Here is a 15,000-nt window from a genome sequence, read left to right as displayed (position 1 = left end):
TATAGGACCATGAATTATTTTTGGGATGTTCTAGAAGACGTTCTGTTTGCGATAAATAAATCTGTAATGATTGCTTGTATATAAGTTAATTAATGAAAATTAGTGGTTTTTTCTTTTTAATTATGTACAATTTCCTTCGCAGTAAGTTTGTGGGTACTAACTACTTCCACATAACGGTGCTTTAATGCCATTGTATTCATGGTGTGAACGCATTCAAATGATTCCATCTACATCAGTGGCTGCTATAGTCGCTATAGTCCTTCCACCTTCTGGTCGCCAGCCGTTCGGCGCTGTTGTGTCCCGGCTTATTGATATCACATCATCTGCTTTAATCTATCTGGCCCTTTCACTGAGGCATTATATAGCTACAGTCTTTCCCGTAGAACATTTTTTGTGATTTGGGTTTTAGACCATTCAGATTCAATCGAGCTGAATAATTCATATTTCCTAATAACGCCACTTCATATTGTAATTGGGTTTTAACTGTTTTCACTTGAGAGAATATTATGTGAATATTACCGCTGTTCATGTTCGTCGTTAGTTTTATATGGATTCTGTTCTCTTAAAATTTATTATTTTAAAAATTGCCAATTAAAACTGTGTAAACTTTTAATATAATTCAAGAAAATATGCATACAATTCAATAGTTAAACATAAATTTCAGACGGACTGCAATATTTTATCTATCTTGAAATTTACTTAATTGAAAACTTTTCGATTGTTGTTTGTTTTCCCTAAACATTTTCCTACAAGACAACCGCTTCATTTGTGCTTTGAACATTAAAAGTATTTACGCGGAAGGTGAGCTTTCCATTGATAGTGATATGCTATCATTAAAAATATGACAGGGTTACGTTATTAATATTATGGGGATTCCCCTTCAACAATCATCTTGAGATTTCACCAATGGAAAAATCAGTAGGATTCCCATGGCTGTCATGAAACCCCTATCCCAATATAATATCAGAGTGATTCCGTCTTAACGTGTCAGGTGTTTGAAGAGATTCAGTCATGAAAACTGGAGGATGTTCTTTTATTAAAAGTTAAAGGGAGAGTTTTCCGTTGTATTGCACGAAGTTGTACCGTTGAAAAGTTTGACAATGTTTCCCCCTCTAGAAGTGAGGATGATCGTCTGAGTAGGTTTCACTATTGGTGGCCGGAAAAGGTTCCACAGGTAGAGGTATAAAGGCACTTACCATCACAGTATTTTTACAGAATGGGAAGGTTCTACAGAAGCAATTAGGCGCCCTGTAGTTCTCAGTGTAACCTATTGCGTATTTGACTTGAATGTGGGAAAGTGCCGTTTCGCGTAGCGAACGAAGGTGCACCTGTGGTTCTTACAAGCAATCCTTTTGTGGAGACGAGGAAATCCTTATTGCATCGTGTTAACAAGATTGAGGGAGTTTTGAAGGCATGTCTATGTGAAACAGATTTTTTCCGAAGACATTTGTATTTGAAATTGACTCAAGAATGATGTGGAACCGCTGTGATAATCAGGTCAGACTGAAAAGGGAGATAGGGCGGAATATGTTGGAATTTGTCTGTTTGTTGGACGGAAGAATTGACATAGTCTTTTAATGGTGAGAAGAGAAGGGAAACCATGTGGGGATTTTTGCTTATTCGTTATTATTTTTTTTTTTAAATTGTTTTTAATATCTGTCTTTCCATTTATTCACATATCGTTATTCATTTATGTGGAAGCGTGAAGTTTGATATCCTGGTCTTTCGCTTGTCTCTAAGTCTATACCAGGGGTAAAATATTTGTACCCGCTTCTTTTCCAACATCTCTTGGGTGCAGGTATCTTGATATCTCTTTGCGGGTGCAATTCGGAGGATTCCCTTTAACAGGTGACGTCTGTCGCCTTTACCTCTCCTTCAGGTATAAAACTTTGATTTCTACTAAAGAGAAAGGAGGCGTTCCAATACTGATTCAAAGGATGGGTGTCTTAGTAAATGTTTCCTAAACTTCCTAACAAAGCAATACGATAGGCTATGAGAGCATGTTCTTGTGTGTATGTGAGATTATATATATATATATATATATATATTATATATATATATATATATTATATATATATTATTATATTATATAATATTTATTGTAATTATTCATAATATATATTGTTTAATATGTTGTTCCGTATATAACATTGATCTGCTGATCAGAATAATGATATTAACTTTTTTAATTTTGCTTAAGTTGATAGTTTTGTTACATCGTAACGAATACAATCTGGTTCAAAGATGTAGTTATCCAGTTTTCGATGACATATTCCGGCCTTACCCGACGTGGTCCGTAGAATTTGTTAATGAAAATTACATTTTTGTCTGACAGGCGGGCTCCAGGGGGAAATTAGCTACTGTCATTGGATTCTCTGTGGTAAACACGACACGCTTTTCGTGTAGTTATTTTAACGCTAGTTCTTGTGGAATTATGTTTTACGATAGGAAGCATGCATCTATCTGGAATTTTATTATCTGTTTCTTTTTTAGGAAGGCAGCGAGATATATTTTCATAATTTTGGTATGCCATATTCATAGGTTAACAGCTAGTCCGAAGGATAAGATATCTATTTACGTGGTTAGGAACCAATTGGTTACCTAGCTACGGGACCTACAGCTTACTGTGGGATCCAAACCACACCATATCGAAAAATGAATTTCTAATCACTAGAAATAAATTAATGTGGTTCCGCATTGACGGCAGCTGGGACGAACTCGGGCTACCAGATTGAAAGACGAGTACGCCACCCACTCGTCCAATGAGTGTCCTAGCTTGAAATGCTGTCAAGTACAGCAAACACTGCAAATAAAGATTTAAATGTCTGGCTTTCTTGAAAGTTGTCTACTTTCTAAAACATCTTATTTGGTATCTAATCCCAAGTTATAACGACTAAAGCTTCATTTTAAACAAGTTCGTGTTAGTATTAGCTATAGATCCGTAATTTTCATTGTTAGCAAAGTAGGAATTTTCGGAATTTTTATCTTTATTTAATTTTCTCTCTGAGTGTATCTAAATGTGAATTGAGTTTAATGTTAAATGGATAAAAGGCTGATCAGAGCAGACTCTCAGCTAGGCTCAAAATCATATATGATATTTTCCGGATCCGTAACTGTGATCGGATTAAGTTGAACTCTCTCTCTCTCTCTCTCTCTCTCTCTCTCTCTCTCTCTCTCTCGCTCTTCTCTCTCTCTCTCTCTCTCTCTCTCTCTCTCTCTCTCTCTCTCTCTCTCATTATAATGATGCACATAGAAGTTAATGGCATTTAAAGTAGTTTAATTGGAATTAAGTTTTACTTTTCGTATGATTAGATTCAGCCATTGTAAATCAAAACCAGAGAAGTGGATTTGCCTTTGTTATGTATGTTTGTACACGCAGTTGTACGAGTAACTGCGCACGCACTCGTGTGCATTTGTGTTTGTTATGTTCGAAACTATATATAACAAAATACGCTCAATTTCCTAAATGATCTTCTAACGCGAAAGTAATCGTTTTCAGAAAGAAAATTTGGCAGAAATTACCAACGTTAATTTTAACTTTCAAAACATTGCAGTTAATACAAGTAGTACAATTATTAATAATTAAAGGTAATCAGTGCACATAGTCTGAAGCATTCATATCAAAGTATAGAGCATTTGAGTGCTAAATGTTATGCGAACTCGAAAAGGGAAAGAGTTTGGCATCTGTTAGAATTAGGGTGAAATTTCATTTTCCAAGTGGTTGACTTCCCCTTATATCCCCTTTGTCAGTCGATCGATGAGTTGGGATATTTTTCCCCTCGGTAGCCGGGAGTGTAGCCTAGCCGCGTATGCCCTTAGGATAGGAACGAAGAGGGGTTTTGTCAACAAGGGGCGCAGGTAGGATGAATAAAATATTTAGTACTCAAACTTAAGAGCCCAGGAGTGCAGATGTTATTAGGTTTAGTGTTGCAGGGTTTTATTAACTGAATTATTGATTAACTGTATATATTGGTTATTTACGATATGTAGTTATGTTCTAGTTTTCCTTGAAGTTTATTTTTTGATTATTTTTTTTTTTCGGAAAACTAAGGAGCATAGCAGAAAGAAATACACTGACTTTTCTTTAGATAGTCTTAAGTCCAAAATATAACACTATACTTTGTAAGTGTTAAATTTTGGACATAAGATAATTTGAAGAAAATCGGTGTATTTCTTTCTGCAATGCTCCTTAGTTTTTTCCACTTTAATTAGATCTCAGTATATTGTGTTCCTACATAACACTTGTTTAATGGTGGTTTCTGTTTTTTTTTTTGGCCAAACCCGAATAATCCTGTAATTTTCACGCATATGGTCTTAATAATTTCATTTAGTATAAATGAATTGAGCAACCCCCGGGTGAATTCTACTTTCCTCGCTATCGTGTTTACTTGCATTCAGTTTAGATTTGCCCAGGTGCTTTCCATGAGGACATGCTTGTCTTTAGGATGTTGGGAATTAGTTCTGGAGTTGACCTTTTAGGAGCAGATACAACTAGTTTTGAAGGTCAGATACAACTTATTATTTTTTTTTTTAAATGTCGGGGCAATACTATGAATTTTTAGGAGACCTTGAAGATCTCGGTTTGGGCAATCAGTTAAAAGGATTTGGAAGTCAGATCGCGTAGTTGAAGGTGAACGTATGAAATATTGTATATATATTTCAATATACTTATATTATATATATATATATATAAATATATATAAATATATATATCACTATAAATATATATCTATATATATTAAGTATTATATAATATATTACCCAGATTATATATATATATAAAATATATAAACAATTAAATGTAATGTTATGGATTGTTTACTTATGGAGCTGTGCTCGAATATGATACTGAAAAATGGATTTTTGAGTAAACTTGCTTCCCAATTAGTGTCACATTTATGGATAATTATTGTGACATTCTTGAACATAAATAATTTACATGCTTTGCTATAAATGAATTTAGATAATATTTTGTTGGTTGTTTTTACATTTCAGATCTATTAATAGTATAAAATTACACGGACGCTTGAAATGCTTTTGTGACTCACTCGAAATACGAATAGTTTCGTCGCATTTTGTTGATTACAATTGACAATGAATGTACTCTATTGCGAAAGTGTATTTGTGTGCGAAGACCCTTGCCGGTCTTAAATGTGTTAGTCATCGTTCATTCAGTGTTTTTTTTATTTGTTCATCGGTGAAAATAATTTCGTAAAGTGATTGCTACTGAAAGGCGCGGACGAGTGCGCTCGAAGGATTTGCCGCTTCATTCCACGCGCACCGTCGTCGGCATCATCTTCATCTTAGGAATTCCTCCTCCAAAACCGCCAAGATTTATTGGTCAAACTCTCCCCAGATTTTTAAGGTAAGTGATCTCCATATGATGAATTTTCTTGGGTTTGCAAGCTACAGCCATGTTGAAAAACTAAAAGTACGATATCAAGAGCATTTATGTTTATTACCGGATTTTCATAATGTAAGATGTATATATTAGATTTTCATAATGTAAGATGTATATATTTTATATTTATATAATAAACACAATAGTGATTGTTACAGTTACCTGTCCTTTCCTGAGCCTTTTGCTTGATTAGTTTTGGGTCCAACTGCGAGTTATCTAATTTAGTCACATGCAATCGCAATATATCTTAATTATCCGCATCTGAGTTTATATTATAATTTGTTTGTATGAAAATTTTGTAATTTAGACGCCCAGGATCATTACATTAACTGGAGATTAGCTCATAAAAAGTTAAATATTTGTTTTTGAAGTTTTTTATGAAAAAAAAAAGAAAACAGCACAGTTCATTGTTAGTGGGATTTTGATTTATTTAATGACTGTAAATTATCTATGTCTAGGCAGATTGATATATAAGAAGAAATTGAACATAGAAACTAGCTCAAAATATCGAATATTCAAAACGTTCTGGTTAACAGTTGCAAAGACTAATTGTTTACGCTATGATAATGACTAATTTTCAATCTGTAAATAGAGGCGTTATGAGTATTACTTTACTTCTGAAAATGAAAATTTTCAGTAGTATTTGGTGGAGGTTCGTAAAACTGAAAGACTGCGGAACGGTCAACCGGGTGTCCTTTTGTGCTTCTGGATTGAGGGACGAGAATCTTGTAGTTTGGCTCCAAGGGAGTAATGGCCATTCTTTCAAAAAAGACGATATATGACTTAGGAAAACTGTGCCATGGATGAAAATGAAGAAAACATTGCTCTAGTGATAAACTTGATCGTATCAACGATCATCGACGCTGGGAGTAAATGAAATAGACATAAAAAAGGAAATGAACGCGTTCAGAGCACGTACAATGAGAGCTCATTTATTGTACAACATATTGTAGATAGGAAAATACCACATTATCTCACACGTTCTGAAGTAGCAATCTTTCAGTAACGTATGATGTATTATGCTAGTGTAATATTCCTGTGCTATGCAGAAGGGTGAAAATTTGCTAAGTAAACTTTGCTCTCATTTCGTTTTGCTTTTTTTCTTCTGTTTAAGCCATATCGAGGACTAGATGTTCATTGACGAGGTCGGCGTTGTGCAAATGTTGATATTATTGTTGGTAGCATGAGTTAATTTCAGTTATCTAAAAGATGGCTCACCTGTATTTGAAGAGTGAAAATATTTAAGCTACGAGGAATATTTTGGTAACGCACTCTTGTATGCCAAACTATGTCATTTCCTTCAACGCATATTTTTTTGTTCCATGAGACATTTCCTGTCCTTCAAAAAACAACTTCTCTTTTTACCTTTAGGTTTAGGTTCTAATGTGAGAAAATTTTGATGCAATTTTCGCCGTTATTCATGAAAAAAAGAAAAAAAGAATTTTATGTTAGGAAAGAGCGGCTAATTCGAGGTTTTAGAAATAAAAAGTTTACTGTAAAAGTGTCCTGAGCGAATAACAATATGTAAGTAAGAGATAATGTAACTTTCGTTTACATGAGATAATCAAGAGCCTTAGTAATGTTCGAAGTCCATGGTTATGCAGTCTGAAGCGTATTTGGGAATTTGCTCGGCTTCGTATGTTTGTTAGATGTGCCTGCTTGCCTTTAGACCCCTTATCCGAGTGGTCCATTTTATGACTAAGTTTTATGGCAGGCGCACCAGACCTTTCGCATGTTTAGCTTGCAGTCCAGTGCCAGTTGCATAGTGAGATAAGATAAAATACCAACACACTGATGTTGTGTGGCACTGAGGAATGAGAGCGCAAATGAAGGCATTTGTACCTTTGGCTATAACAGATTCAAAGGTAATATATTATATATATATATATATATATATATATATATATATATATATATATATAGACGAGAGAGAGAGAGAGAGAGAGAGAGTAGAGAGAGAGAGAGAGACGAGAGAGAAGAGAGAGAGAGGAGGAGAGAGAAAGAAGAGAGAGAGAGAAAGAAAGAATATAGGTTTTTGAAATTAGGTGTATCAGTAGAAATTCAGTCAGATTATGATATTTCAAATGCATTTCAATGGACAGAAATAAGGTTGTAGGATGTCCGGCCAAAGGAAAATCCAAAGAAATTTTGTATTCTTGATCTTTCCGTCTCCTCTTTGGAATAGGAATGCTGTTCTGTATGTCTTTAGATAACAGATCCACGTATCTAGTTGTGACGGAATGATGTTTCTTTGATTATTTTTTTTTTCTTTTGCGCGCGTGTGTGTGTGTGTGTCAGTTGATTAAATGTAATCAGTGAATTCTCATAGGGTATGGAAATAACTTTCGAAGGTGAATATATATATATAGATATATATATATATATATATATATATATATATATTATATATATATATATATATAAATATACATATATATAATTATAATATTATATATAAAAAATATAACTATATATATGATGTCTATATATGTATATATATATTATTCTGGATATATTTCTTTTACTTAGTATTTTGATTCCTAATCTAATATAACTGTAGAGATTCCGAGAACTGTTTTAACATAGTCAGGTAGATTGATTCTGTAAACAACTGTGTTCTTCTAGTAAAGAGATAATTTGCACACGGTTTGATAATTTATTGTTTTATTACAGTTGCTTTAAATCACTGACTTGCTAGGTGAATAAGCGGATGTGTTTCTCTCTTTGCATTAAAGTAGCACACACACTTCCATTTGAAGCAAAGAGCTTGGAGGATTGTGCGATGTCACCTTCCTCCCAGGGCGTCATACTGACTCCCGAATCCAATTTGCCTAAATCAGAGGTCGGACCAGAAATGCTTTTGTGTTGTGCGACGGGGTCCTCCATAAACAAGCTAATTTGTTTCCATGGGCGTCCGGTCCGTGCAGCCCTACTTAATTTCGGTGAAAAGAAATGGACACGAGATCCCAGTTCCCTTCAGACGTTTATGGCGTGACGCTCAGAATAAGACATGCTTTTAATGGGAGGGGCACCTTATTCCAAATATTGCTTTGGTTATGTGGGTTGCACTGGCTGGGTCGCGAATATTTTCTTATGTAGCGTTGCCTAATTATAGAATTAAAGGACCTCGAAAATATAATCCACTGTTCCTGATTGACATGCATTCACTTTATAAGATTAAAGAACATTCAATAACAACGACAGCAGCAGCAGCAGCCACAGTAGTAGTAGTAGTAGTAGTAGTAGTAGAGTAGTAAGTAGTTGGTAGTTAAGTATAGGTTAGTAGTAGTAGGTAAGTAAGTAAGTAAGTAAGTAAGTTTGGTAAGTAGTAGTAGTGGCTAATAATTAATAATAAAATAATTAATAATAATAATATAATAATTATTATTATATTATTATTATTTTATTATTATTTTTATTATTATAACGTATTATTATTATTATTATTATTAATAATAATCATAATTGTTATTATTTTATTTATTATTATTATTATTATTATTATTATTATTTATTATTTGATTATCTATTATTTTATTATTATATTTATATTTTATTATTATTATTATATTATTACTATTATTATTAATTCATGAATATGGGGCCCATGTTATCTGTAAGAAACAGGGCACTAAGCATTTGTTTATAGTCTTGAATATTCAAATTAAATCTAAAATAGATATCTATAGGTTTGCTTAAAATTCCTAATGTAGATAGCTGCTGGAGACTGATGCCTTATTTGATTCCTGAGAAATTTTTAGCTTTGTAATTGTGAACATGATAGATTCGAAAAGGATTACATGGCATTGTGGATGTGTGTTTTCAAAGTTGAGTCAGTCAGTGAACGTAATATAAATGCAAATATATGAAACAGTAATATGCGGTGTACGTGTTTTAAAAGAAGTAGAATATTGCTGTTTGATGATGAAATGAGTAATGAGAAAAGTTGAAGTAGACAATATACTGAGTGTGCGTGATATCGACTCCTGTTTGAACACTGAACTAAATTGCTGACAACTGACTAAACGTCGGAAGAATCTAGACGGTTTCACTTACCAGAGATTCCATTGAGATATTGTGGTCATTCGTAGGAATCTGGCATTTGTTTTCTTAAGTTCCTTTACATATTACTTGAGAGGTGTCCAAGTCATTGTTCAACAACCCAGACCAAGTTTTGTTTGTACCCACCATACGACATATACTAATTTTTAAATGCCTTTGTGATGTTTCCAGCCTGATTGATTAGTAATCCGTATTGAAATTTGCTATGTGGACGCCTGTATATGTAATACACCAGTTTTAAGTTCTGAACTATTTAGGGATTTAAAAAAAACATCGTAGATAGACAATTATTCTCGTAATTACTTCTATATAACTTAGCTATGCCGTAAAAGTGAGAACCTATATAACATATTTCTGTAATAAAAGGTTGAAACCAATACTAGCCATATCGCTCAATGTAATGGTCATCAGCAATTCGCGTTTTGGGCTTATGAGTAAATTACACATGATTATATGGCGGGTGTTTGGATCCTTTTATCGTGGAAAAATTGAAGGCAATTTCATTTTCATTTAATATTTCTGTACGTAAATGTAATCACTATTTTTCTACAGAAGTGCTTGTCAAAAAATTGTATGACTTCAAGAATAACGCTGCAAACGTAAATAGTTTACGTTACAAGAGGTACACTTTCTTGTGTAATCATGGTGCAGAAGGTAAACAAATTTCTATATATAAAAAAAACTGTACTTGTGCTCCTTCTCTATTTTAATCCATTTTTAAAATGAGGTCCGTTTTCCGCATTCAGATATTTCTTGAGAGCTTCCCTACTTTTTTTTATATTCCTGTTTCAATCTGCTGGAATGGGAAAAAAATTCCGTTTTCCCCTTTCCTACCGAAAGTAACTTGTATTGAAATTCCTCCCCTGTGCTGGTGAAAATGTGTAAAATTACTACACATTGTCAAAGTTTTACCTAAATTTTGTCAGCGTCGACGCAGCTGTTCGAAGTTTTCACCTTTTTACTTTTATTGTTTTGAGAAGTTCAGAAGAAACTTTGAATGAATTAGGTCGATGGGAGTGGAAAGCATAAAGATAATATGTAAAGACAGCGTCGGTTTTACTTTTCGTCAGATTTTTTTTACGTGGTTTATGGAACTGTTTATGAAAAGTACGTTGACTTGAACCTGTTGTATTTACCGTATGAAATTTCTTTATTTTTCACGTCAGTCATTTCCCATGTGTGAAAGTTTTTAGTACTGCTGAAGTCACTATTCATTTCTCTGTTAATATTAGCTCAAGGCCTCATTGAAATTGTCTGTCTCGTAAATTTTGGCTTTTAATGTAATAGGCAAGGCTCTATAACTGAGTAGCAGATTGTTTTAAGCTTGAAGTGTAAAATAATTGTTTCTACACAGGTGAGTGGAAATTTTCATCATTAACAGAAATCATCATTATTATCGCCTCCAACGCCACGTGGCACAAAAGGACACTTATATTCCGCTAGTGAAGGTTTTCCTTTTTGCTTTATCTCCTACACACAAATATTTAAGAAATTAAAAGTAATTTTTAGATACTACAGTTTTGAGTTGGTAGGATGGTAAAGCTATCTCTTAAGCATCAAGTATCTAGCCAGGAAATGTTTTTTTCCTGTTGAACGTTTTTCAGGGAGCTTTTTATTTCCTATTCTGTTCACTTGAAGAGCGTTGATTTGCATGCAGCTACATAGTGTCTTGTGCAGAAGGTGGACTTGTAGGCTCTTGAGATATTGTTTCCTAGTTGCTGAAACTTACGGAGAACATGAGTGTGGCTTTACGAAACCTTTATTAGGGGTAACGGCTTAATAGAGCTGTGCTTAGGCAGTTGTTTTTCCGTAAGGAAAAAATACTTTTGAGGTAATGATTGCCGTTTTACCCCTCCTGTCTGGCGAATTGGAGATACGCCGTATGATTAAAATTTTTATTTAGTTATTTTTTGACGAGTTCCTTGGCTGATCCTCGTTTCTGGTTTATCGACTGAGAGATTCAACGTGACAACAACTTATAAGGAATAAAAGGTTTGTCATATCAATATAGCTATTAGAATAAACGTCTTTCATGCCTTCATATGCTATCGTATCAAATGGTATCGTATCGATATCGACATTAAAAAAAAAAAACTACGTATAAACAACAGTTTGTGTGCACAGTAGAAATGTTTGTCAAGATAATTTTTCTTATCACAAACTCCTGTTGGTCTTTTTTTCCCATGGGCAGCCGGACAGTACAAGTTTAACCAGACCACTGAACTGATTAACAGCTCTCCTAGGGCTGGCCGGAAGCATTAGATTTTTATTTACACGGCTAGGAACGAACCAATTGGTTGTTGTATAACAATTTCTTCTTTTGCCAAAGTCAACTAATTGGCGCGACAGTTCCTAATTTTGCTAGTTTGGGAATAACTTCTAAACTTCATGACTTTCTGTTATACATAGAGAAACCAGGTTGGCGTAAAATTATTCCTTTATGTAACTTCATCAGACAAATAACATGAAAAAAGAAAACCAAATTAAACTTTAAAAGGAGCAGTAATGACGGAATAAGAAAACAAAAACTTTAGGAAGGAGAGAGAGAGAGAGAGAGAGAGAGAGAGAGAGAGAGAGAGAGAGAGAGAGAGAGAGAGAGAGAGAGAGAGAGTTTTGGACCTGTTCATTGTGAGTTCCTCAACTCGCTCTTTAACTTTTATGATGAATAGAGACACATGGAGTTTGGAAAGCACCTTGGCTAGTTAAGTTTTTTTTTTTTTTTTTTTTTTTTTTGGGTGAAGCCAGTTATGATGGGAACTTGATGCTGGTCTTAGTTTAAGAAATAGTGGGAAGAAGACTCACGTTGGCTTTATTTGATATTTTTATTGATGGTGTTACCTCTGTTATTATTGTTTATGTTGGCCTTTCTTTTTTAGGGCTTTGCATTCCTATTTGCAAGTTATTCGGAAGATGGAAGAGCGAAATTTGGGTACTTGTTCAAACTACTACAGTTAAAAGGGTTAAAAGGGAAATTTCACAAGATGGTGGTAAGAACAGCAATGCTGTATGGTACGGAAACAGCAAGCATGAGAAAAACAGAGCAGAAGAAGATGGATGTGGCAGAAATGAGAATGCTTAGGTGGATGTCTGGGGTGACAAGAGAGGATAGGATCAGAAATGACTACATAAGGGGGTCGACTAAGGTGGTGGAAGTATCAAAGAAAGTGCAGGAGGGGAGGCTGAGATGGTATGGACACCTGTTGAGGAGAGATGAGGACCACACTGGGAGACATACTATGGGGATGGAGGTTCAAGGAAGAAGAATAAGAGGGAGACCAAGAAAGAGATGGAAGGACTGTGTGAGAGGAGACTTACATGAGAAGGGAATTGATGAGGCAGAAGCGCAGGATAGAAATAGATCAAAACGGCTCATCTGAAACGGCGACCCCATATAAAAATGAGAACCAGCTGGGAAGAAGAAGAATTTCAAACTACAGTTCTCATCCACAAAATTTGATGCTGTTGCGTAAATATGTATAGACTTGAATCGAACACTCTGTTTATGGAATCATGTTGGCTATAGAGCTGGGGTTCTTATCAGGGGGTATCCATATCCCTTGGGGGCGTGAGAACCACTTGCTAGGGGTATGGGACTTGATCTATGGATATTAGTATATATTTGAATTTAATGTGTCAATGTAAACATGGGTACATTTTGTAAATAAATAACTATATACAGCTGCATAAATGCTTTTGATTTTGTTGTATGTTCCATTCCTTGCTATTCATACCTAAATTGTGTATTAAACTTAAGTATATTAAGTTATATTGTCAACATATAGGACTAAAGTGGACTTAAGCAAAGGGGTTATGGAACCATATTGGGTAAATCACTGGAGGTGTTGGAGTCATCAAAAGGTTAAGAACTCCTCTTATAGAGTGACAGAGAATACATTTACTGTTGATATACGAAATTGTTTAGTCTTATGTATCGTTTTGTTATATATTGAAATGCCATCTTTGATAGAGTACTAATTGATACCTATATCGCGAATGTGTTCATTGCCATTCCATTGTTAACATTTTGTTTGCTGAAATACTGTCGTTGACGGTGTGTTCTTTGTTTATTTACTTGCCACCGAAAACGTCTTGTTTATTGGTATACCAACGGTAACATTGACATCGTCACCGCCATCTTCGCGGAATGATGGGAAAAGCAACTCAACCTTTGTTTTTGTTTCGAGTTCTTTTAGTGTGTTTTTATTAAGAAATGCTACTTCCTTTTCTTTTTCGTACTCTGCCTTTTCTTTAGCTGCCTGAGTTTCGCTCGTAACCAAAGGCTCTATATTCGTGCTGTTTTTGTATCCTTCTTATTCCATCACATAACCTTCTGTCTCTGACGGGATCTGGTTCTGCATGCTGTTAAATTTAGAGAAAGTCGAATTTGATTAAACTTAATGACTTGATTACTCAGGTACTTCAGATTTCAAGCGATTCCACTTACTGGGATTGACGTTTATATATTGCAATTTATTTTCTCGTTACCCCGCTGGCAACTCGGTCTCTGGAAACTTCGTGTCTTGGGCGATAATTCGTTTTAGCTAAAGGGAACTAGAGATCTTTATGTGAATTTACCACTTTCAGTCCCATATGTGGTTATAAGCCGTGATCTCAACGCAGTCATTTCACAATAAAAATAAATAAATTCTGAAGGATCCTTTCAGGTTTTGAACCAACACAGATGTTTGAGGGTTGCGATCCCCTCAGAGCAATAATTTGCCAAATTTTATAACGGGTCATGTTTTCTCATGTCATAACACTGCTGCCTTTTCATGTAGTCGTAACACTGGGTTTCTTCTCAGAATTTTGCGGTAGTTCATCCCTTCTCTTTTATTTGTGTTGGCACTCTGGGTGATCTCACTTCTGATTGTTCTTGAGGGCTTAGCTACCACCCTCCCACCAAACAGTCATCTAGGTTATTGCTGTTGCAATTGTTGTCTCGTGACATTCGTCCTTTTGTAATCAAAATGAGCCCTTCCTTCTCATGCATATAGATTCTCGTGTGGCCACTAATGTGGTTGCCAGGGGGCATGCTTTCTTTTGGTTGCAGAGGTGCAAGCCTTTTCATAGTTGCAGGAGCGTATGATTCGTCATTGTTGCGATGACACATGCCTCCTCATGTAGCTTGGTGGTACATACTCTCTCTTTGTGATGGTAGAGACACGGAGATGCCGAGGATAGCCCTCAAGTAGAAATAACCTGTAGTTTTTTAGCCTTGATGTACTATAATTTTAGTTTGGCCAGTTTGTCATTTATTAACCCTAATCAATGTATTATTGTGTCGCGCAATTTGTTTCCACTACAATCTCTCTCTCTCTCTCTCTCTCTCTCTCTCTCAAAATGACGCTGTCACCACACCATTTGCAAGGTTTACTCAGTGTTGTCACGTACCTCCTCCAGGGGACCACCGTTGAGCAAGTAAGAACTTAGGCTCGATTAAGATGGTGATTTGACGGAAAATCGAATTTCTTGATCACATTAAGTCTGATTAATGAGGCGGAAGTTTCACGGCCGATTAGCGCCAGTTTCTCACGGGA

General features: G+C 35.1%; 1 protein-coding gene across 3 annotated transcripts in view; it reads left to right on the top strand.

Annotated features, from left to right (window-relative positions):
- Positions 1–15,000, top strand: part of LOC135196257 (tripartite motif-containing protein 3-like) — an 879,736-nt gene that overhangs the window by 45,116 nt on the left and 819,620 nt on the right. For all 3 annotated transcript variants that reach the window (XM_064222946.1, XM_064222949.1, XM_064222948.1), the window contains exon 2: positions 4,996–5,365. The gene's annotated coding sequence lies outside the window, so the exon portion shown is untranslated. The remainder of the gene's footprint in view (positions 1–4,995; positions 5,366–15,000) is intronic.

Source organism: Macrobrachium nipponense, chromosome 17, assembly GCF_015104395.2.
Source record: "Macrobrachium nipponense isolate FS-2020 chromosome 17, ASM1510439v2, whole genome shotgun sequence".
Lineage (NCBI taxonomy): Eukaryota > Metazoa > Arthropoda > Malacostraca > Decapoda > Palaemonidae > Macrobrachium > Macrobrachium nipponense.
Note: the sequence above shows the minus strand (reverse complement) of the source record. Positions and strands in the feature narration are given on the sequence as shown.